Source organism: Catharus ustulatus, chromosome 20, assembly GCF_009819885.2.
Source record: "Catharus ustulatus isolate bCatUst1 chromosome 20, bCatUst1.pri.v2, whole genome shotgun sequence".
Classification (NCBI taxonomy): Eukaryota; Metazoa; Chordata; class Aves; order Passeriformes; family Turdidae; genus Catharus; species Catharus ustulatus.
The window spans coordinates 10,359,073-10,383,579 of NC_046240.1; positions in this window are offsets into that span (position 1 = coordinate 10,359,073).

Genomic DNA, 24,507 nt, shown 5'->3' on the forward strand with positions numbered 1-24,507 from the left:
CCAAGGATCACCCAGACCAACTCCTGGCCACCCCAAAACCCCACCCTGTGCCTGAGCATTGTCCCAACTCTCCCTGAATTTGGGCTGTGACCTCTTCCCTGCTGAGAAATCCTCAGGTCACACCAAACTCAAGGACACAATCCTCACCTCAGCACCTCTTGCTGGACTCTCAGCTTTCCCTCATCCATTGTTATTTAAATAAAACCTCAAGGACACATTCCTCACCTCCTGCTGGACTCTCAGCTTTCCCTTGTCCGTTGTTATTTAAATAAAACCGGCCCAGGTGTGCAGAGGGGACAGCCAGAGCTGCACGTTCCACCCTGGGCTGGAGCATCCCCGAGCAGAATGCACACGCTGCTCGGGATGTTCATTAATCATCCAGCTAATTTGTTTTCACACAGGAGCGCTGACAGCACACGAATGTTATTGCAGCAGCAGCGCTGCATAATCCCCACTATTATGGGTTTAGCAAACGACTGCTCTGTGTTCGCTGCTGCTCCTTCCTCCATCCAACTGCAATTGTAAATTGTGAATATATCTATTTTTATTCCCATCTGATGAAAGGAGCGGCCCCAGCAGCTGTGGCCAGGGGGATGAAAGGATTGCTGCTGTCTGCCTCTTCCTCCTCCCTCTGGTCCTTATCTCAGGAGCACGAGTTGAAACCTGGCCCAGAATTTACTGAGTGTTCAGAGAGGTTTTATGAGGCTGCTCTTGAGGGTATTTATCTTTATATCCACGTGGGTTGTTGTGGCTGAGGTTATTCCTGCAGTGAATCTCTCTCCTGTTTGTACACAAAAGGCACGGGAGCAGAATCCAGTGGTTCAGGTTAATTTGGGGTTTGGGAGAGCTGGGTTGAATCCTCCTCCATTTTATGTCTGTACATACCATGGAAAGGGCACATTGTCTGAATTGTCCTTGCAAAATCAGACCTGCACCCTCACTGGGCCTGATTTGGGGGGAAATCCAAAGGGTTTTGTGAGTTTTGACCCTCGTGGAACAAGGACAGAGTTCAGGCCAAGAAAACCCCACCCATCCCCTCCTTTCTGCCACTGAAATAGAACTGGGAGTCATGGAATGGGTTGGGTTGGGAAGGGACCTTCAATCTGCTCTCATTGCCATGGCAGGGACACCTTCCCCTCTCCCAGGTTCCTCCAGCTTGGACATTGCAGGGATGGAGCAGCCACAATTCCCTCCCACATCCCACTGGGATGGGCATTCCAAAGGGAAAGGTGACCCCACAGAGTGACCAAATGTCCTGGGGTGATGTTGTGGTGCTTGTATCCCCAGTTGTGTGTTCTGTTTAACTGAAGGATTTGTTTTCTGGGGGCTCCTTCCATAAACTAGGACACCAACCCATTCAGAGAGCCCTGAATAAATCTAAGGAATTCTTTTCCTCCCTCTCTCTTCTCCTCTACAGAGCCAAAACTCACGAGACTTTTCATCAAACTGCTTTGTCATCACAGCAAAGTGGAAATCAGGCAGCAAAATGGGGTCAAAATTCAACCTCACTTAATTTAAAGCATTTCAAGCTTGACTCCAGGAATGGTTTTGAAACAGATGGGCACCTGGTCTTTCCCTGCATGGCAGCTCCCTGCGCTGCCTTATTTGCAGCAATACACTCATAAAAATCCAGGGAGCCAATAAAGAGAGGAGAGGAGAGGTTTCAGGTGTTTACTGGCTGTAAAATTATTAATACCAGCTTCAAACATGTGATTGTGGCGTTATTGCTGATTGTACAGCATTAAAAAAAAAAAATCATAACGATAAAATATTAAAAAAAAAATAAAAGGAAAACCATTTGTTGCAGAAGTTTCAGGGTCTTGCACGTGGCCTTTATTACTTGGAGATTTTAAACATTTGGGCTCTAAAAAATAAAGACCAAGCCTAAATCTGGCTTAAGGAGACACAGAGCTATAAATCCTTTAAATCATTGACACCCAGCCATACCTGGGCAGGGAATCCTGGCTGCCCTTCCCCGTTTTCTGCCCCCTTTGTGCTCTCTTTGTGCTGACTGCCCTGATTTTCTCCCTCCTTCTGTTTTTAGAGGAGATGCTGCCCTGCCCCACGGGGACCCATTTTTCTGTCCTCACCCTGGGATCCCCGTTCATCAAGCCCTGGTATCAGGAACCCCAAACACGTCCCTGCTCCTTCCTTCCCCACAGCCAAAAATGTGTCTGTGTGCTTTCTGCACCAGGAGAGGTGACTACTGATGCTCACAAATGTGTGGTCATTTTTTTTTTTTAATTTTTTTTTTTTTTTTGGCCTGTCAGAAAATCAGCCCTGGAATCACTGATGCCTTGTGAAATTACAGTCTAATGTAACCAGCCGGGGTATAAAGTAACCAATTTCTTTATTTTTTAAGAAAATTGTTCTCCTGGAGGTTGAAACACAAAACCAGGACATGGATGAAGTTATTTTTGTCCCAAGTCAGGGGAAATTAATGAAATAGCACCTCCCATTCTGTTGACATTGGCCAAGGTTGCCAAAGTCCTCGGTGATATTGGGGTTCCCACTATGGGGAATGCTGTAATAACAGGAGGGATTGGGAATATTATACTGGTGGGAATGTCCATGTCAGAGCCAAAAAGAGGAGCTAAGCTTGTGCTTCACTTGAAGCAAATCATCACTTGGAGTCCATAGTTACAGGGCTGTGATAAAATATAAAATATAAAGTATAAAATAAATAAAATAAATAAAATATATAATATATATAATATATATAAAATATATTAAATATATAATATATATAAAATATATAAATATAGAAAATATATAAAATATGTAACATATAATATATATAAAATATAAAATAAAAATAATATAAAATATATAAAATATAAAATATTAAATATCTCCTGACACACTGGATCAAATGTTGTAAGGAAAAATCCATGTCCTGAAATCCTGATTGAGACATCAGAACCCATCAGCAAACATTGCCTGGAAAAACAGAATTCCTCAAGAGATATCCAGGACTGCACATTCCTATTGAAAATGCTGAGTTTTCTCTTAATTGGTTTGATTGTTTTTAAATAATCATGACGTGTTCAGCGCTGTTTTTTAGGAGCCATTCTTCCCTTTCAGTCCCAGTAAATTCCAATAATTTATCTTGTACTTTCAACTCCTCCACACAAGAGCCACGGGTTCTATCAAACTTGGCACTGCCACCTCCACGGGAGGAATTTGGGAGGGAAATGGCCCAAGGAGGCCAAAAATCCACAGGGAAACAAGGAACCCCTAGGTGAGAACACCACATATTGATCTTGGCCACAGCAGCCATTATTCAGCATCTATTTTTGATAAAAATCTCCAAAAAATCCAGATTTTTTTTTCAGATCTCTTGGTTTACTGCAGTTCTCTGTGGAGTCTGGCATTCTGCACCGCCAGCTCTGCACTGCAGCAAAAACTCCATCCCAAATAATTTGTCCAGTCAACAATAATCTCTCTACATATTAATAAAAGTGGCTTGAAAAGTTCAATGTGGGAGCTGAAATTTGTTTTAACTCCGTGCGGTTTTGGAAGCTGGGATTGACATTCAATCTCATTCCTGCTACAAAATGTCTTTGACTGTGTAAGTGTGTAATTATATGCCTCAATATAATTAATTGGAGGACATTATTCTCTTCTCACGGAGAGAGGAGGGATTATGTGCAGTTTCATTTGGCTCCCAGAGACACACTTTCCTCAGAGTATTTCCAGTGTCTTTTTTTTTTTTTTTTTAATTTAATCTCTGTTTATAGAAAACATACCTAATGAAGAGCCAGTGAAACAGGCAGCAGAGGAGGAGGGGGAATTCCAGCCCAGTTTCCAGTGGTGTTCCTGTGGAATAACCCCATCCATCACAGCGTCAAACCAGGGCTGTGAGGATGGGGATGGGTGAGGAAGGAGCTGGGATCAGCCCAGGCTCTGCCCCAGTGCCACAGGGCTGGAGGAGAAGGATTTGGTGATGCAAATCCTGCTCTGGGTGCAGCTTTGCCTCTCCCTCGGGATTGTGTGCAAGGAGAGCAGTGGGATCCGAGCAGGGACGCTGGACCTGAGCCTCATCCTGCTCCATAATCCTAAAAATCCTGGATCTGAGCCTCATCCTGCTCCAAAATCCCCAAAACCCCAGATGTGAGCCTCATCCTGCTCCAAAATCCCAAAAATCCCAGATCTGAGCCTCATCCTGCTCCAAAATCCCAAAAACTCCAGATCTGAGCCTCATCCTGCTCCAAAATCCCCAAATCTTGGTCCTGAGTCTCATCCTGCTCCAAAATCCCAAAAATCCTGGACTTGAGCCTCATCCTGCTCCAAAATCCCAAAAAACCCCAAAGCATGGCAGGAAACCCATGAGAGGGAAAAGCTGCACTCAAACTGGGGATAGGAAGGAAACCCAAAAAGACTTTGCAGCATCGTGGGGCTCCTTCTCCTCTCCAGAGACCCCATAAAGAAAACTCAAAAGAACCTTGCAGTTTCTGGGGGCTCCTTCTCCTCTCCAGAGACCCCAAAAAAGAAAACCCAAAAGGACATTGCAGCTTTGTGGGGCTCCTTGTCCTCTGCAGAGACCCCATAAAAGAAAATCCGAAAGGACTTTGCAGCATCATGGGGCTCCTTCTCCTCTGCAGAGACCCCATAAAGAAAAAACCCAAAAGGACCTTGCAACATCATGAGGCTCCTTCTCCTCTACAGAGACCCCATAAAAGAAAACCCAGCTTTGTGGGGCTCCTTCTCCTCTACAGAGACCCCACAACCATTTCCCTCCTCATCCTCCCAACACCAACCAGAACAAACTGTCGGTGGGGTGTGAAACCCAAGCCCTGCTCCGTGAGGATGCTGTTGGGGCAGAGCTGTGCCCAGGAGCCAACCCCATCCCTCTGCCCCTCTCCCAGCCCTGTTCAGCATCCAGGCTCCCTGACGGAAACAACCCCATGGCTCCTTTTCCACTCGGTGCCGGATTTCATTTCTGCCTTTTCCCAACGTGTCGCCCGTCACGTTCTGATTGTTGAGTTTTCTTTTGAAGAGTTACCTGAGGTGAAGCCTGATTGGGCTGGAGGAGATGCCAGGGCTTGGGAATGCTGCCAGCACCTCCTGCAAGGACAGAGACCCGGCCTGATCTCAGATCCAGGCTGTAAGGGGACACCAGAGATAAAGCTGGAGAGAGCTGGGGCAGCAGCCTCAGTGCAGGGAGAGCCCTCAGCCTTCAGCAGAATATTTAATATTTCGTGTTTAATGCATATCAAATGTCAGGAGAGGTTTCACGGCTCCTCACTCCAACCCTGGAAGAGTTTCCAGGCTCTGGCTGGATTTGGGAATCCAGGAGTGGTTACCAGCACTATCCCTTCATGCTTCTGTAAAAATATTCTGTTTATTCTGCATTGCAGGTTCTGCCACCCAAAACTGCCCCAGTCGTGTCCCAGTTTGCTTTTTTCAGGGATTTCACTGGCATGGCTGGGAAGGGCTTGGAGCTCCAGATTATCCTGCCATGTCCAATATTTAATAATAATTGACTGGAAAGAGCAGGGCTGAGCTGGGCTTGGTGTCACCACATCGACTCACATTTGTTTGCCCTTTGGTTCCCCACCTGCTTTCATCTGTTTCTGCCTGGCTGATAATGATGAAATGTCAGGTCCAAAGTCTTGGCTCTTCCCAGCAGATCAAATCAAACACTGGTGGAGAAATATCTTTATTTCCAAGGTACCTAGTTTGGCTCTTAACACAAACACAGGGCTCAATTGTCATCATCATTTCCATCACAATTCCCTTTCTGGACACCAAGAGCTCATCAAAGACAGAATTACCAACAAAAGCAGTGAAATGTGTCTGCCTTGGCACTTCAGAGCACAGCCAACACCAAACATCCCCATCCAGGGATGTTCAGGAGATGTTTTAAATAAAACCATTTAATCAGGATGACAAGGAGACGGTGGGGAAAAAATAAAATTGAGAAGAAGGCATTGAAAGGGGGCTGAAAAGGAAAAGAGAAATAAAACATGGAAACAAGTTTGATTTTCTCTCTCACAACTTCTTTTCACTCCAGGCAAGCTCTGGAGAACATTTTGATGTGGTCTGTGGGATTGTTCCCTCAGAGATGATTAAAAACAAATTCCCCCAGCCACCAGGGCTCTGATAGGATCGTGTTTTTCCATCGAATTTGATCAGCCCAAGCGATGACTAAACTGGGAGCAGCCCCAGCCCTCCCCAAACAGAATTTCCCTCAGCAGAGGTGGCAAAGGCTCCTCCAACAAACTCTGAGTTTCCATTTCTTAGTGCCCAGCACGTGTGCACTCACACAGAAAACCAAAAAAACCAAAGCCTTTCTTTAGCATTTCTCCACAATCAGATGGTTTAGAGATTAAGAGAAAAGGAGAAAGGGGAGGGAGAGGAGGGGGGAAATCGCATGGGAGGGACAAAAACACAAAGCCACGTTCTCTCTCCCATCCCACTTTATTTTTTAATTTTTTTTTTTGTTGAATTGGGTTTTTTTTTTGCTGTTTCCAGCCCCGTGTTGTGACTTTGACAAATGATGATGCGGGGAGAGGATTTATGGGGGGTGTTGGAGCATTAGCACATTATCAGGAGCAGAACACAGCCCTGGCCCTGCTCTTTGGGGAGCCACTGAAACTTTTTGGGGAGTGATGGATGGGCCCTGGGCTGGGAGTGCTGTGGGGCTGCCCTGGATGGGCTCTGGGACAATGCCCAGGACAGGACAGCGAGCAGGGGATGAGGAATGGTCCTGAAAACCCCTCCTGGAAAGGAAAGAGGAGCCCTCTGCTCTCGGGGGAGCTGAGTGTTGAATGATTTAATGGCTACCTTTAGGAAGTGCCTTTTGCTTTATTGCTCCCTTTCTTTTTTTTTTAATTTTCTTTTTCTTTTTTCCTTCTTTTTATTATATTTTTAGAGTATTTATTTATTTATTTATTTATTTATTTATTTATTTATTTCAGGGAAAGAAAAGAAATGGCTCCTGCCTGGTTTGCTCCCTTTCTTTTTTTTTCTTTTCTTTTTCTTTTTTCCTTCTTTTTATTATATTTTTAGATTATTTTTTTAGTTATTTATTTATTTATTTTAGGGAAATGCCTTTTACTTTATTGCTGCCTTTCTTTTTTTCCCTTTTCTTTTTCTTTTTTCCTTCTTTTTTATTTTTTTCCCCAATATTATTTATTTGTTTGTTTGTTCGTTTGTTTGTTTATTTATTTATTTATTTATTTATTTATTTATTTATTTATTTATTTATTTCAGGGAAAGAAAAGAAATGGCTCCTGCCTGGTTTGCTCCCTTTCTTTTTTTTTTCTTTTCTTTTTATTTTTTCCTTCTTTTTATTATATTTTTAGATTATTTATTTAGTTATTTATTTATTTATTTTAGGGAATTGCCTTTTACTTTACTGCTGCCTTTCTCTTTTTTCCCTTCTTTTTCTTTTTTCCTTCTTTTCTATTTTTTTCCCCAATATTATTTATTTATTTATTTATTTATTTATTTATTTATTTATTTATTTATTTATTTGTCTATTTCTTTATTTATTTTAGGGAAAGAAAAGAAATGGCTCCTGCCTGGTTTCCACCTCACCACCCCATCTCAGTGTCCCTGCAAGGCCAGAGCTTGAACTCTTGAACTCGTCCTTCTTGCAAGGAGAGGCTCTGATTGAGCCTCTTTTTAACACCTGAACCGATCAGGTGTTAAAAAATAAACAACAAAAAAAATTAATTTAATTAATTTTTTTTTTAAAGCGCCCTAAATTAAATATATTTATGTTTGCTACAGTTTGAGTTCACTACAGAGGGTTTCCAGTGCTGCCAACTCCATCCTGGATCCCTTTTCTTCCAGAGGTTCCAGAATTTAATTGTTCAGATTTTCCACAGAGGTGTCAGAAATGTCCTGGAAAATTGGTGGGATCATCCCAATGCTCTTCATTCCCCTTCCCTGCCAAAATTCCTGGGAAATCCTTCCCATTCCCAGCCCAGGGAACTGTGAAAAACTCAATTGGCACTGAGCTGAGTTGATGATGATTCTTTGTCTTCCTAGAACAAAATTTTGGATTTTTAAAACTTCCCTTGAATTAAAATTGTCTCTATTTACAGATCATATAAATTGTCTGTATTTATCATTATAATATTAATAATACATTAATTATCAGCATTCCAATCTCATTTCATTTTATTCTCCAATCTGCTCTGACATCCAAGAAACTCCCACAGAATTTGGAAGTTTGTGGCTGAATTCTGGTTCAGCTCTTGCTGAAATTTCACCTCAAGGCCTTATTTCATTTTCCAGAATTTTAGGATCTGAAATTCCAAGGAAGAATTAATTTTTTAGAGGGATTTATTTTCAAACAACTAAAGCAGAGACAATTTGCAATTCCAGAAGAATTTTAGACTTTTTTTTTTCAGGAATTTGTGTATCTTTTCTAGAGCTACATAAGCTTTAGAAGGCACAATAATATCACGGAAATTATTGAGAAACTTTGGGGTACCAATGAGAGAAATGCACTTAAAATTTTTTACAGGCATGAGGAACTGTAGGAATTATATTTTTGGCCCCTAAAAATCAGATTTATTAAATTGGTCTTATTGGAAATTCTATTTTTGGGGCTAATTATTGGTAATATAGCTGCCAAAATTGAAGAATTAAGTCATTAATTTTTTACCTACAGTGGTCTGAATATTCTGTTCATCTTGGAATGTCACCATTTATTTGGAGATCTAAGTAAATAAACCTAAAAACCCAACAAAAAAATGGAATTAGCAGAAAATAATTCAAGTTTCATGGAGCAGACTGAACACAAGAGGCTTCTTCAGCACTCAGAAATCTGTTGCACATCCAGATTTTGACCAGAAATGCCCCTGAAGGAAGAAAAAAAAAAAAACCTCAGCCATGCTCATTCCATCCACAAACCACGCAAATTTATTTTATTTTATAAACAATGAGATTTCAGGGCTGCCCTGGCAGATTTGGAGGTGCCCAGAGATAAAGAAAACATTTGGGAGGCAATGACTTGGATCTTTTCAGCACCATTTGCAGGATGATGGATGAGCCTCGGCACAAATCTGGCAATTCTGGCAGATGTTGGATAATCACCGAGTTCTTCATGGAAAGGGAGCCCTGATTTTCACTCCACAGAATCTGGAAATTCAGAGGGCAGCAGAATTCTGCAAAGCAGAGCACCCAGCAATCCTTGTGTTCCAAATTTTAATATGGGGGATAAAAAAAAAAAAATCAGGAGTTCAAAACTGGAGGTTTAAAAAATGGGATTTTAGGGAGCGTGGTCCTGCTTCTCCTGGCAGCTTCTTTCAGGAGATGGAGCCTTTGGCACCTTTTTAATTCATATTTTTGCCAACTGTTCTCTCCTGACATTTTGGTGGTGGTGCTCTCTGAGCGATTATTAATTCTGTGGATTATCAAACACAAGGCCAACAGAAAATTTCTGGATTAAATCCCCCAGCATGGTACAAACCTAACCTGCAGGAACAGCTAATAATCCCAATTTCACTGGTTTGGGAGCAGCCTCAGCATCCCAGGAGCAGATCAGGGAATTTTTTCCAAGTCTGAATACTAATAATCCAAATTTCACAATTTCCCTGCTGTCAGAGCAGCATCCCAGCAGCAGATCAGGGAATTTTTTCCGGGTCTGAATACTAATAATCCAAATTTCACTGGTTTGGGAGCAGCCTCAACATCCCAGGAGCAGATCAGGGAATTTTTTCCAGGTCTGAATACTAATAATCCAAATTTCACTGGTTTGGGAGCAGCCTCAGCAACCCAGGAGCAGATCAGGGAATTTTTTCCAGGTCTGAATACTAATAATCCCAATTTCACAATTTCCCTGCTGTCAGAGCAGCATCCCAGGAGCAGATCAGGGAATTTTTTCTAGGTCTGAATACTAATAATCCCAATTTCACGGGTTTGGGAGCAGCCTCAGCATCCCAGGAACAGCTAGGGGAATTTTTTCCAGGTCTGAATACTAATAATCCAAATTTCACTGGTTTGGGAGCAGCCTCAGCATCCCAGGAACAGCTAGGGGAATTTTTTCCAAATCTCAACACTAATAATCCCAATTTCACAATTTCCCTGCTGTCAGAGCAGCATCCCAGCAGCAGATCAGGGAATTTTTTCCTCCTTTCCTCCCCTTGCTGTTGAGATAACCTTTGCTGGTGGGTTCATGGCTTTTGCATCAACCCACGTGGCAGAATATTTTATCATGGATAGGAGGGGGGAAAAAAAAGGGAAGAAAAGGGCATTTTCCCCAAATAATGCTGCTCAGTGTTGCCTGCAGCCCCGTGGACAAAACCAGAGCAGTGTTTGGAGAGAGCCCTGCTGTAATTGTGGGCAGTTCTATGGAAGGGGAAAAATAATGTGGTTTGTCATCAATCTCCCGGTGTGGCACACAAGGGCTGACTTGTTGAAATTTTGTGGAATTATTTACAGAGAAAACAGAGGCCTGGTGCTGTGCAGGGCCCGATCAGGCCCCAGGTCTGGAGGAATCGCAGCGGAGCAAAAGGCAGGGCTGCAATCACAACCTTTCAGGAAAATCCAATCCATGAGGGAGGGAAAATTGCTCTGCTGCTGTGAGCAAGATCAAAACCCCGACAATTTAATTATTGGGGGTTATTTGTGGGCAGAGACAGGCACAGGGTAGGAGCTGACAAATGGAAATCACTCCCTTGTTGTCTGACACTGCTGCAGACAATGGGGACAAGGAGGGATGGATGTTCCAGCCTTGGAAAATGCAGGATAGAGGAAAACAAGGTGATGTGATGAGGCAAAGGCAGTGAAAATGTCATGGTGATTTTTGCCTTTTCTTTTTATACACCTCTTATATATTCTCTTATACCTCTTATACATTCATTTATACACCTCTTATATATTCTCTTATATACCTCTTATATATTAATTTATATACCTCTTATATATCCTCTTATAACTCTTATATATTCATTTATATACCTCTTATATATTCATTTATACACCTCATATATTCATTTATACACCTCTTACATATTCTCTTATATACCTCTTATATATTCATTTATATACCTCTTATATATTCATTTATATATCTCATATATTCATTTATATACCTCATAAATTCATTTATATACCTCTTATATATTCATTTATACATCTCTTATATATCCTCTTATAACTCTTATATATTCATTTATACATCTCTTATATATATTCTCTTATACCTCTTATATATTAATTTAAATACCTCTTATATATTCATTTATACACCTCTTATATATTCTCTTATATACCTCATATAATCTCTTATATACCTCTCATATATTCATTTATATACCTCATATATTCTCTTATACACCTCTTATATACTCTCTTATATACCTCTTAATTCTCATCTATTCATCTAAGAATATTTGTCATATATACATAATATATGCACCTTGACACACATACTTAATTCTTTGAATCAAATGTCTTGACATAATCCTGTTCTATTCTAATCCATATTCTATGAAGACAGAAAACCAAACATCCTTAATTTCACAATTAAGAGCCAAAAAACCTCACACTATCTTAAAAAAAAACCAAAGCCCCCTCTAAAGCATATCTTACAAAGTTAAATCCATCTAAAAAAAATTATTGAAGATAAAGAAATGCCACACTATTCATTTAAACCTCTTATTAAAAGACCTTTGTCAAATATGCTAATATGTAAATACATAAAATTATATGTGCAACACACCATAAATATTCCAGCTTAAAAAAATTTTTTACAATGCAAAAATCCTTATTAAACACTGAAATAAAAACTTTTTATGCCTTAACTGTGTCATGTTAAGACCAAGAAAAACACATCAGGGTAACACAGGTCCAAGCTGAGCCACCCTTCAGAGAACCTGGAATTGTTGTTGTCATCCTACTGTGAGCAGGATTCAATTCAGGAGAGCAAAGAGCTCCTGATATCCTTCCCTTCCAGTGAATGTGTGAGTTTTCCTGGAGAGGAGAGCAAAGGGAAGGGAGGAAAGAGGGAGAGAGGCAGAAATCTGGGATCAGTCACAGCAATCTCCTTGCAGAGCAGCCAGCACCACACAGTCATTTATAAAAAGCACATTTTGCTTTGGTTATCTTGTGCCCAGCTTTCATCAGGGCACTGCCCTTTATTTTCACTTGCCTGTAAAAATGACCTGATGAAATGATGGATGGGGTTTTGAATTGGGGGTGTGAAATGAAACAGGAGGGCCAGGCTGGGAGGGCTCGCTGCTGGAATCCATTCCTTGTGAGCAGCTCCTGCCTCCTCCTCCCCCCTCACCTCCATTTCTCATCTCAGGATTATTTTTCAGGCTGATGTTGTGATGTGGAAGCCCCTGTGTGAAGACAGAGGATCCTCCAGCATGCAGAGCCCTGCTCCAGGTGTTGGGGAGCTGTCCCATCCCACCAAAGCACAAACTCAGCTCAGGGGCTGCTTTGGGCTTCAGGCAATTCCTGATTTATCAAACACAATCCAAAAAAATTCTTTGGATTAAACCTAATCTGCAGGAACCACTGATAATCCAAATTTTGGGATCCATTCCCAATCCCTGGGAAGAGCCCTGCCTGGAGCAGGTTGTGTTGTTATCACCAAAACCTGCCTGAGCTGCACCCACCCCACCAAAATCAGAATTTCCCAGTCTGGTTTTGCCTGGAACAAGCTCTCTTTGCGGTCCATGCTGGGTATTTTCTTTTTAATCTTGTTATTCTGCAGAATTAGAAACATCAGGTAAGGTAAAACCCTGCCTGTGCAGCAAACAGACTCATCCTGCAATCTGAGCATTCTTCTCTTTGCAGTCCAGGCTGGGTATTTTCTTTTTAATCTTGTTATTAGAATTAGAAATTAGAAATATTAGAAATATTAGAAATATTAGAAATATTAGAAATGTTAGAAATATTAGAAATATTAGAAATATTAGAAATATTAGAATTAGAAACACCAGGGAAGGTAAAACCCTGCCTGTGCAGCAATCCTGCAATCTGACCATTCTTCTCTTTGCAGTCCAGGCTGGGTATTTTCGTTTTAATCTTGTTATTAGAATTAGAAATTATAATTATTATCATTATTAGAATTATTAGAATTAGAATTATTAGAATTAGAAACACCAGGGAAGGTAAAACCCTGCCTGTGCAGCAATCCTGCAATCTGACCATTCTTCTCTTTGCAGTCCATGATGGGTATTTTCTTTTTAGTCTTGTTATCAGAATTAGAATTATTAGAATTATTAGAATTAGAAACATCAGGGAAGGTAAAACCCTGCCTGTGCAGCAATCCTGCAATCTGAGCATTCTTCTCTTTCACCCAAATAATTCTGGAGGAGATTTCAAAATAAAACTGACTCTACCTTGTATTGATATTGCCAAATGAGTCACCCCCATGCATAGCCCTGGTACATAAAAGGAGCATTTTCTTTTGCTTCCATAAAAATATCCAGAGGGCAGTGGCAGGGAGAGTAAATTGAGAAGACCAAAGTTAAACAAAACCAGTCTCGTCCACTTTCTGCAACTCCATTGTCTGCTTCGCCTGGTGCAGGAGGGGGAAAAAAAATCCTCTAGGTTTGCAGTGAACATTTTCTGGAGTGCAAGGGATTCTCAGAAAGCCCCAGTGGCTGTTTCCAATCACTCCCAAGCTGCACAAAAATGGAATTTGCACTTTGTGCCATGGGAGCAGCGCTGGGGAATCGCTGGCGGTGTCACCCCCAAATCAGCTGAAATTTGCCCAACTTTGGGGTCCAAACCAGCGGCAAAGCTCCCCCAGAGCCCCAAGAGTTTGGAAATTAAGGGAAAAATGACATTTTTTAATGATGTATTCACCAAATATTGGAGTTTTCAATATTGCATCTCACTGCAGCTCCAACCATTACAAATGAGAAATTTAAAAATCAAAATTATCAACAAAATTCCTTTGACAAAGAAATGCTTCAAAATTTGGGATTTTTTTCTTTATAGATTCCTATATTCATCTCAGGGAGAAAAAATAATAAAAAGCATTTTCAAAGCAATCTGGAATTATTTTTGTCATCCTACAGTGAGCAGGATTCAAATTAAGGGAGCATAGATTTTACTACATTCTTCACTTTTAGTGAATGTGTGAGTTTTCCAGAAGGGAAGGGAGGACAAAGGGAGAGGGGCAGAAAACTGGAATAAATCACACTAAATATCCATCTGAAACAGCCAGAATGACAAAATAATTTATAAAAACAGTTAATGGCATCATGAAATATTCACTCTATAAACCAGTTTTTAGAGGATTATGGATGACTGGAGATCTCCACTATTAATTCCTGTTCAATTCACCCATTTTCCTACTGGCATCATTTTGAAGAGTGTTTGAGTATAAAATGAGGATTTTTCCTTTTTATCCACCTCAGGATGAAAATAAAAGGTGCAAGACAAGAAATTCATTGAGTTTGCCCCACAGACAGAGCAATTTCTGCTCTCCAGGTTTTTAAAATGATTCCATAATGAGTTGATTCCCATTTTTAGTCCCACAGAAAGTTTCATCCAAAGCCCATTGGTGACAATGGAAATTTTTCATTTCCAACCTGGGATTTTGAATAAGACCCCAAGCAGCCCTGGAATGAAGGGAACTCTATAAAATGAAGAGGAAATAAGCCTAGAAATCATTTTTAAACTGTTCAAAATTTCATGGAGAATGAGAATTTTTTTTTTCCCCTACAGGATTTTGAAATCCTTTTATGGATTCACAAGTAGGGATGTGATTCCCCATCAGATGTCAGGAGCTGGCTTGAAATTCCTGTACCAAAAAATCTCATTTCTGTCCTTTGGAGTGGCACAGAATTCCCATCATTCCAGAGGGAAGAAAATTATCCTGCACAGATTCATTCTGGAAAACCACCCTGAGTGATGTTGTTTGTCCTTTCAAAAAGTGCTACAAAAAGAAGAAAATTAACAATTTTCAGTGCATCTCCAGAAGTTCCTGACTGAGATTTAAGGAGTTTTTAGGGAGTTTTGCTGTTCCAAATGCTCAATGGGTGCAGGCTCAATTATTTTTCACTTAAGATTTTTCCACTCAGCTTCCTCTCTGTGCTCCTCACATAAACACAACATAAATATCTATATAAATACAAGTTCTGCTGTGTCTGGGCATCCAAATTCTCCTTTTTTATTGTTTTTCAGCTTTGAGGAGCTCAGCCCCTCTTGGTGAATTCCATCACCAGGGGATGGATTTCAGCACCAATCCCCCAAAGCCTTGTTCCCTCCCCCAGGTCAATGATTGCATTCTTATTTCTCCTTCTGTCTTGGAGGGGCTGATGAGATCATTTATTGTTTTTAAGGGTTAATAGAGCCTGTCAGGCTCTTTGTGCCTCGCTGCTGCTGCAGGATCAGTAACAGCTCCCAGCTCCATGATGCTAAATCAGACCACACTTCCCTGCAGAAAAGAAAAAGAGGGGAAAAAAAGCAAATTTAGCATGGAGAGAGGAGAAGCAGTTCAGTCTGGTTTAAAGGAAGGGAGGGAGGGAGCCAGGGGGAACAGGGACTAACTTTGGAGAGAAAATAACAAACTTTAAGTCCTGAGGTCTTTCCTCTATATTGAAAAGGCAGTTTGGAAAGGAAATTAGTAAAAACAAACAGAAGGTGCCAAGGTTTCTTTATCATACCTGGAGTAGGATATGCTGAATTCCACAAGGCCTGGAGCTGGCGCCTGGTGCTGCCTTGGAAAAAAATGGTACCCAGGGCTCTATAAAATGATCTATTGGGACTTCAAAGTCGTGGCAGCCCCGTGTGGCACAGGATGTGCTCAATTAATTATGTGATTTTTAAATGACAGGGGTTGGGGAAAGTAAAAATAATATTAAAAGGGCAAGGGGAAAAAAAAAAAAAAGAGAGAGAGAGAAAGAAAAAGAACACGCTGAAGAAGGAAAAAAATAAAAAGGGTTTTTAAAGAAAATAATATTAGGGGAAAAATGGGAGAAGTAAACTGAAAGGCCTTGTTGTCTGTGTGCCAAACAGCAGCAGCAGATAAGGGCTGGGGTTGCTGTGGAAACTCAGGCCCGTAGGAGACAGAATCCAATTTCAGAAACCACAAAATCAACATAAACGTGTGCAAAAATAAAAAGGTTTGTTTGGCAGGCGCTGAGGAGAAGGCTCCCAATGTAGGAGAGAGATGAACCGGGGTGACCTGAGCCCAGAGAACGCCAAAATCCTGGGGCTGGGGCACCTCTGCACTCCCAAAGCATCCCCAGCCCTGGCTGGGACATCAGCCCCCACCTCCCCAAAAACCAGCAGGGAGGGAGGAGGAAAATTCACTCAGGCTCTTGGGAGTGATCTCCTGTTAAACCTCCAAGGAGGACTCAGAGCTGATGCTTTTAAATCGGTTTTCACCTATATAGCAGGGTACAAAATTATTATATATGAAAATAATTCATCCTTTTTGCCCATAATTCCTCCTTTTCCCCCTAATTCCTCCTTTCTTGTCCTTAATTTCTCCTTTTTGTCCTTAATTCCTCCTTTTTGCCCTTAATTCCTCCTTTCTTGTCATTAATTTCTTCTTCTTGCCCTTAATTCCTCATTTTTGCCCTAAAATTCTCCTTTTTGCCCTTAAATTCTCCTTTCTTGCCTTTAATTTCTCCTTTCTGCCCTTAATTCCTTCTTTTTGTCCTTAATTTCTCCTTTTTGCCCTTAATTTCTCCTTTCTTGCCTTTAATTCCTCCTTTTTCCCCTAATTTCTCCTTTCTTGCCCTTAATGTCTCCTTTCTTGTCCTTAATTCCTCCTTTTTGCCCTTAATTCCTCCTTTTTGCCCTTAATGTCTCCTTTCTTGCCCTTAATGTCTCCTTTTTTCCTCTCATTTCTCCTTTCTTGCCCTTAATTCCTCCTTTCTTGCCCTCCAAGGAAAAGCAGAACCTTAACCCATTTTCACGTTAGGGAGACTTGGCAATTCCAACTTGTGCAGTTTTCCCAGGAAAAAAAAAAATGTGACTATCAAATTAAATTATGGTGGCTACGAAATGCAAAGCTGGCATCCCTGAAGGGACAGCAGAAATGCAGCACACAACCACAGGGGGTTGAGAAAAGGGTTGGAGATTGAGGGGAAACCTGGGGGATTTAATTTTTCACAGTTTTTTTTTTGGTGTGTGTCCCAAATACTTTTTTGTCACAAGCACAGCGACCTTGTCCTTCTCCAGCTCTTAATTTGGGGGTTCAGTTCATGCTTTACCCCCAAACTGATTTTTTTTCTGTTTTTTCCATTTGGTTTGGGTTGGAAGGGACCTCAAAGGGATTTTAAATCCACCATCCCAGACTGCTCCAGCCTGGCCTTGGACATTCCAGAATTCCAGAATCTGGGAATTCTGTGCCAGGCTCCCACCACCCTCCCAGGAAACAATTCCTTCCCAAATTCCCATCTAACCCTGCCCTACAAATTCCTGGGTAGCTCAGCTGGGCACTGCAGACACCTTGGGAATTCTCCAACCCCATCCCATGGTTTTTGTCAGGGAAAAAAAAAAAACCTCACAGGATGGAGGAAAACCTAAACAGAGAAACACCAGAACATCCCTCTCTGTTACAAATTCCAAAGGGATCCCTCTAGGAATAGATTTCCTTGGAGAAAAGTGGGGAAAAATGCTGTTTATTTAACAAATAAAGCATTAAAAAAATGAATAATATTTAATAATAAATCGTCTCGCTGTTCTGAAGATGAAAAATTCAGAAATTTGGATGTCAGGGGTGAGCTCAGCTCACCCAGCCCCTCCTGCTGGAAAATGTCACAGCCTGGAAGTGCCACAGGTGTGAGCTCCTGGTGTTCCCTGGTTTTTCATCCAGAGCAGGGCTGGGCAGATCCAGGAAAAAGAAAAGCCACAGTGTGGGGGACAGCTCTGCCCCAGCTAGCTAAAAAAAAAAAAAAAAAAAAAAAAATATATATATATAACTAATTAAAGCAAAGGCTCTGTGCCTGCAGACAGCACAGACAGCAGAAAAGCTGAAAAGAGAATTTCTCCTTCTCTCCTGCACTTCTCCACCAGGATGGGACTCAGCTCCCCAGAAATGAGCTCCTGATCCACAAACAGACACCAAAAATCAGTGCCAGCCCCTAAACTGACCTCCAGAGGCCTGGAAAGGAGAATTTCTCTTTTTCTCCTGCACTTCTCCACCAGGATGGGACTCAAGTCCCCAAAAATGAGATCCTGATCCACAAACAGACATCAAAAATCAGAAACCCTGCAGCATTCTGAGGCTCCTGGATAATTGTGGCCCCCAAAAAGTTGTTCCTATCCACAAACAGACACCAAAAAATCAGTGCCAGCCCCTAAACCAAACTCCAGAGGCCTGGAAAAGAGAATTTCTCTTTTTTTCTTCCACTTTTTCACCAGGATGGGACTCAAGTCTCCAGAAACGAGCTCCTGATCCACAAACAGACACCAAAAATCAGTGCCAGCCCCTCTACTGATGTCCATGGGCTGGAAAAGAGAATTTCTCTTTTTTCTTCCACTTTTCCACCAGGATGGGACTCAGCTCCCCAAAAAGTTGCTCCTAACCCACAAACACCAAAAAATCAGTGCCAGCCCCTCTGCCAAACTCCAGAGGCCTGGAAAAGAGAATTTCTCTTTCTCTCCTGCACTTTTCCACCAGGCCAAATATAATGAGGGCCTATATTTTAATGGGCAGCAATGTTTAATATTTGACATTAGGTAAATACGCTCTCCACGCTGCCAGAATAATTTCACAGAGCTTCAGGGTGGAGCTTTGAAAAGCTGCTGGGTAATGGAGTTCAAACTCTCAAGGCTGGCACTGTTTGGAAAGTCCCACCCTTAATCTGGGATCAGTACAAACCTTTCCCAGCCTGTAAATCTTTGGGTTTGCAAGAATGGTTCCACCAAAAAAATAAATTTAAAAAATAAAAAAAAAAAAACAACACCTGAGGTCAGATCTTGTGAGGGTGGGGGTGTTCCTGAGGACAAGCAGTGATGTCACAGCAAGGAAAATTTCTATTTCTGCAAAAAAAAACCCTAAAAAAAGCCTTGGCAATGCAGAGCCATGGAAAAGGACATAAAGAGCAAAAACATGGAGCTGAAATGTAAATAAGTTTTGTGAAATATGGCTCTGGGTTTGTCCATGCTCCACAAAAGGGCTTGAAATATCTGGATATATTGTGAAGTTGGTTTTTTTTTTTTTTTATAATTTTTTAAGTACTTTAGCAGTGTATCTATGGCAGCTCAGTGGATGTAAAATGATGGATATTTTAGCATGGAGCTGTAAATCTCTCCAGGCTCACAATCCACTTCCTTTTGGAAAATGGGTGATGGCAAATGGAAATTCAGAGTGGTGAGGAATCCTGAGTGGTGCAGCAAACACAGAACTGCTCCTTCTGAGGGTGATTCTCCCCAAAATCAGATCCATGGAAAGGTTTGTGGGGAGGATGCTCTGACCCAGCAGGGATTTACAGTTCCAAATTCTGCTCAGGGCCCTGAACCCCACACTGACTCAATGAAGAATTTATTCAACAGAGCAAGCTTTAGGTTAAAAAAATGGAAATGATGGGGGATTTGCAACCAGCAAATCAACTCTCCTGCATTTCAAGCAGTTCAAGGGGTGAGTTTGATGAACCCAAAACCTTTCCAGTGCTGATCCAGCTGCTGCTCCCTCCTCCTGAGAGTGCTCACCAACATCCCCTGACTGGAGGGAAGAGGGAAAATGTGGGAAAAGCAGGGCAGGGAGAGCAGCTCTGAGCTCCAGCCAGCCCCAGGCGGCTCAGGAATCATTTGGGGCAGGGCTGTGAGCCCTGAGGATGCTCCTGTCCCCAACCTGTGACCTCTGAGATGTCTCCTGTGCTGTTTGTCTGCCCCAGATGATAATAACACAATAAATTCTCCTGAAATAGAATAACAGAGCCTCCTTAAACCACAACATGGAGAACTGGACTTGTTTTTCAGAGGAAAATTAAAGAGCCCGTCCTCTGATTTATTCTCTCTTGCTGCCCCTGCAAGGCAGGGCTTATTTTTCCATTAAAATTCAGCTGCCCTCTGAGCACAAGGAAGAAAAACGCCTGCAAACAGCACATTTGTTAGGGCTGGGGGAGTTGGAATCACCTCCAAGTTGCACTTTTTTTTTTTTCTATTCAATTTTCTATTTCATATTCATTTTCTAATTCATTTTCTATTTAATATTCATTTTCTATTTCATTTTTTTCTATTTCTTTTTTCTTTTTTTCTTTTTTAAATTTTTTTTCTATTTCATTTTCTATTTCATATTCATTTTCTATTTCATTTTTTTCTATTTCTTTTTTTTTCTTTTTTTTTTTTCTTTTCTTTTTTTTCTTTTTTTAAATTTCTTTTTTCTATTTCATGCACCTCCCAGCTGTCTCCCTGGGGATGTTTTTCAGGAATATCACAGCCAGCAGAGGGGCTCAGCTCTGCCTCAGCCCCCAGCAGGGTCTGGGTGATGCACTTGGGTGCTGGGGAATTTATTTTTGTCAAAAGTCTCACCCAAAACAGCTCCAAGCTGAAACCCAGGCAGCGAAAGGAGCTCTGCTTTTGGTGAGGTTGATTAAACAAGACAAAAATCAATGAATGTCTGAGACCTCACAGGTTCCTGAAGGCAAATTGTTCCAATTACTGCGAGCAAATGAGGAGCAATTAAAAGGAGCAGCTGGGATTTCACTGCGTTACTCTTGTCTCTGTCATCTCCATCCCACTCCAGGCTCATTAAAAAGGAATTTTTGCCCATTACATTTCTCTTTCAGGGTGGCATTTTTCATTTTAAATCGTTACAGCCACACTTTGTGCGTTTGGAAATGGAGATGGGTGAGGGATGGGAGAGTTTTACACTGAGCTCAGGTGAAACCTCTGCTGTTACAAATTCCAGGGGCTCATTTGCTGAGGAGCTTCTGGAAAATCCAGAGCTCTGTGCACAGCTTTGGCCTTGCTGCAACACCTCTCTCAGAAGGACAGAAAAATCCATTTTGTCTCCATCATCTCCCCTGGAACAGAGCACCAGAGCCTGGTTTTATTGGGAAGCACTGCCACAAACCACACCTGAGTCCAGGGAAGGATTTGGTTGAGGGTCTCTGAAATATGAAATATGAAATATGAATCACTCCAGCTCTCACACAGAACTTGGGAATTTCAATTTCAATCCTCAGCATCACCAGGAATCCCAATCTGTGACATTCCCTGAGAGACTTTACCACCCTTAACTCACCCCAGCCAAAGACAAATCCCCTCTCCCCAGCCTGGCACTGTCACATCCAGCTGTCCCCATCCTGCCCCAGGACTTTTCCCAAACCTTTTGGACATTCCCATCCCCTGCATCCCCTCAGTCTCATCCCCGTGGTTGGGGTTTCTGTGGAGCTGTTCCATGGTGGAATTGTTCCTGGGAGGGGAGCTGGGATCAGCCCCAGGAGAGGGGAGGAACAAAGGGAATTTTCTGGGATTTTCCCCATGGATTGATCCAGCTCCTCTCTTCACCCAAGCACTGCTGAAGCCAAATCCCTTTGGAAAAGGGGAGGCAAATCCCAGCAGCACAAATGTCCAGAGGGAGGGGATCCCAAACCACTGCCCAAATCCATCCTGTTGGGATGAGGCAAAGAGCTGGATCATGGAATCATCAATCCTGGAAAAAACCTTCAAAATCATCAAGTCAAACCAGCACCACCAAGGTCACCATTAAAGCCACATCCAAAGGGTTTTTGGATATTTCTATCAATATCTATTTGGATCCTCCACTTCCCTGGGCAGCCCAGTGACAATGTGAAGAAATTCTGGGAGCTGTGACACATGGAGAGGGGATGGGAATTCCCGTCTGGAACTGGAGCAGGAACGTGTTCATGTGCAAAGCAAAGTGGGAGGTGGGCAAAAATCCTCCCCAGGGAAATGGGAAGGAGACATCAGGCTGAGGAAAAGAGAGGGAGAATCCAAGCCACACTTCAGGGAGTCAGGACTGCATTTGTTGTTGGACATTTCAAAGGTCAGGAGTGTCCCCAGTGCTGGGAGGCACCACCCAAGGCAAAAAAAGCAAATTAAAAAATAAGATTTACAGGGAAGGGAAGGGAAGGGAAGGGAAGGGAAGGGAAGGGAAGGGAAGGGAAGGGAAGGGAAGGGAAGGGAAGGGAAGGGAAGGGAAGGGAAGGGAAGGGAAGGAAGGGAAGGGAAGGGAAGGGAAGGGAAGGGAAGGGAAGGGAAGGGAAGGGAAGGGAAGGGAAGGGAAGGGAAGGGAAGGGAAGGGAAGGGAAGGGAAGGGAAGGGAAGGGAAGGGAAGGGAAGGGAAGGGAAGGGAAGGGAAGGGAAGGGAAGGGAAGGGAAGGGAAGGGAAGGGAAGGGAAGGGAAGGGAAGGGAAGGGAAGGGAAGGGAAGGGAAGGGAAGGGAAGGGAAGGGAAGGGAAGGGAAGGGAAGGAAAGGAAAGGAAAGGAAAGGAAAGGAAAGGAAAGGAAAGGAAAGGAAAGGAAAGGAAAGGAAAGGAAAGGAAAGGAAAGGAAAGGAAAGGAAAGGAAAGGAAAGGAAAGGAGTTCATTCCAGCCCTAATAATTCTGATGATTCACTGCTCTGAATTAGCTGAGCTCTTTGGGACAGGAGCAGCAGGATCCCACTGCTGCCTTGGGATAACAAACACTCCTGGTAAACACTCCTCCCCCAGCCCCTAAATATCCACCTCACCCCAAAAATGAGTCACAGCTCCCACCCAGCTGTGCCACCCTGTGCCATCCCCGTGAGAGGCTCGGGGAAGCCTTTGGGGTTTGTTGGGGAAATAAATAAATGTGGAGTTTGTTGGGGGAATCAATCAGTTTGGGGTTTATCCACTGGGATGGGGATGCCCAGACGTGTGCACACTCACACTCACACACGTTTCAGTGTGAAAAAAATAAAGGTTTTTTTTTTGGTGGGAGGGAGCAGGGAGGGCTCTGTGCCAAGGAAACGCCAGCGAGCGGCGCGTTCCACCGGAGGTGTTGACAGTGGATAATAAATCCCGGCCTTACCTAACATTTACAGGAACATTAGAAAATAAAGTGAAACGGCGTGAGCTGGTTCCCAGGGCAACCAGACAAACACAATAAACAGGCCTCAGAGGCAAGAGTAACTTACACCATCCTCCTGGGGCTCAAATATATCACTTTACATTAGCCTTCTGCTGGGGCTGCTCCTGAAAGCTCTTTGTTTTATTATTATTTGAAAAGAAAAAAAAAAAAAAGGACAAAAAAAAAAGGTATTTTCTTAGTGCAGATCGGCGTGAAATCGAAGAGTTCCTTTGGTTGCTGGTCTTTATAGGTCTTTTACTGCACATTAAAGCTCCTGTGCAAATAATAATGACTATTAATAAATCTTTATAAAGAGCTGCGTCCCTCTCCTGCAGAAGAATATTATTAATAAGGTGGCCAGAACCCAGAGCCTTTGCTGGCCCAATAAAAACCAAATTTCTGGGGTGTTTTTCCTCAATACAGATACAAAATTAACTGTCAAATATATGGGGTGGCTAAGCCAGATTATTTTCCTGATTCAACAGCCTTCCTCCAGCCCTGCTTGTAACCAGACCTTGGGTTTGGATCTTGCTGTCACTAATTTTAGGGGAATGTCCTGGACCCAGCCAGGTCACAGCAGCTCAGGCTCATTAAATCCCAGCACAATCTGTACAAAATCATGACATTCAGCTCTACAGAGCAGCCAGTAAATCTCTCTTCACCTGCCTCTGGTGGGCCTGGGCACATATTCCATCACTCTTTTCACATCCAATCCCTGAACACATCATTTCCAGGATGACACCAGCCAGGAGCACGGAGATGGGAGCAGGAAGGGGAGATGTGGAGAGGCAAAGCAGTTGTGATGAGTTTGGGAGTGATGTGGCAGCTTTTTTAGAAGTTCCTCATCTTTTAAAGACCACCCACGTGTGATTTACCCCCTGATGCATCACCAGTGCTGAAGGGACCAATTTTGGCCATTTTTTGCCCACCCACTGCTGCAAATGTTGTTATTTGTCCTTGCTGAGCCACCTTTTTGTGGTTTTCTGGGATTGTTTGGGTTTGTGCTGTCCCAGGATGGACAAACAGGGGGAGGCTCCAGCCTGGAGCAGCGTCCTGGGACAAACTGGGTGAGTCAAAGGCAGCACATGGAACATGTGAATCTGGGAATCCTAAAAGAGGCAGCAGCACTCACTCAGCTCCTTCCCTTCCACTCCTGAGCTGTGCTGGAGGGAAGAACAAGACAGGAATTGCCTGGAAACAGAGAGGGTGACATTGCAGAGCCCCAAGGAGCTCTTGGCAGCCTCTCCCTGTGCTCTGTGAGGTTTTCTGCACCCTTGGGAGCGTGGATGGCACCAGGCTGACAGAGCAGGGCAGTTCCTGGTTCCTTTGCCTGATTCCTTTGCCTGATTCCTTTGCCTGATTCCTTTTCAGCTCCATCCTGGGCAGGGCTCTGGGCTGGGGTGACCCTGCCAAACCCCTGAGCACATCTCCCCTCCAGCCTGCTGGGTAAGAGCTGAGCAAAGGCAGAGCTGACACACTGGAGCTGGATTTTTATTTTTTTTTTCCCCTTCTTTTCATGACTAAATCACTGCCCTATCGGTGACTAATTAGAATGAGTGAGGTCCAGAT